This window comes from Cucurbita moschata, unplaced genomic scaffold (genome assembly GCF_002738365.1).
Source record: "Cucurbita moschata cultivar Rifu unplaced genomic scaffold, Cmos_1.0 Cmo_Scf00192, whole genome shotgun sequence".
NCBI lineage: Eukaryota > Viridiplantae > Streptophyta > Magnoliopsida > Cucurbitales > Cucurbitaceae > Cucurbita > Cucurbita moschata.
Genome location: NW_019268708.1, coordinates 26122 through 27250, shown reverse-complemented (window position 1 = coordinate 27250; position 1129 = coordinate 26122).

Genomic DNA, 1129 nt, shown 5'->3' with positions numbered 1-1129 from the left:
TTAGGTTGTTACAAAGGGCTAGGGATTTATTTGATAACTTCTCGTGGATCGCAGCCTAAGATAATCGCTACCAAAGTTCATCTAAAATCTGATTTATCGCTGGAGATAAAACAAAGGATTTCTTAGTGGGTAGCCGATTCTAGGGGTTTCAAGGCCCTATTTCTTCATTGAACCTCTTTCATATCCTATCTTCAGGCTAAAGGAATTGGTTTGGAGGAACGTCTTTGAGTGTAGTACCTTAATTTCCAGAAATCGTTCTCGGTATGCAACTCACTCGAAATGCCAGATTTTCGATCTCGTGGGTAGCTTATTTTACAATGTTTCAGCTCTCGATTCCTTCATCAAGTTTACTCAACTTCTTCCTCTAAAGCTAGAGGAATCCTTAATTTGAAGGAAAAGAGACCGTAGATAGGAATTTTGACTCTTATCCCCAATTTAATTTTGAAACCTATTTCCTTCAATTTGGCACGCTCTCGAGGTTATTTTTCTTCGTGGTCTTCTATGGAAGCATTCCTTGGAGGTGCAGAAACTGATTGGAATCATTCTTGCTCGACGAGTCATCATGTATCCTCGGATTGGATTTTCAAGTTTTTCTTGAAGTTCTTTAATGGCGGATTGAATTGGGGGAATGGTTTCTAGGCACTTTCAGCACTCTATTCCTTCATAGAACTTGTGGGTAATCTTCTTGAGAAACTGTAGGAATAAGTTTTGTAACACCCAAAAATGAAGGAAATTAGATCGAACAAGAATAAGCTGCCCATGTAAGATCCTAATGATCAAAAGGGGAGGAATTAATGGATTAAGCAAGGGTGATGATCTCAAGCAAGTCATTCTTATAGCCTAACAAGTAATGTTAAGGAGTTTAAGACCTATGGAAAAAGGATTGGAAAGTAAAAGGAAGTGAAAAGGGCAAAAATGTCATTTTTTCAATTATAAAGGATCTTCCCGAATTTTTACTTTCTTATCTAGAAGGAATTTAAAGAGGCTCAAGAAGGGAAAAATGATCAACATAAGATGAAGGATTTTTTAAAAAATTATGGATTTTTCAGAAAAAATAATATTAAAATATTCGGTAAATGGAAACTTACCATAATACCCCTGGAAGAATGGATAATTATGAAAATGCCCC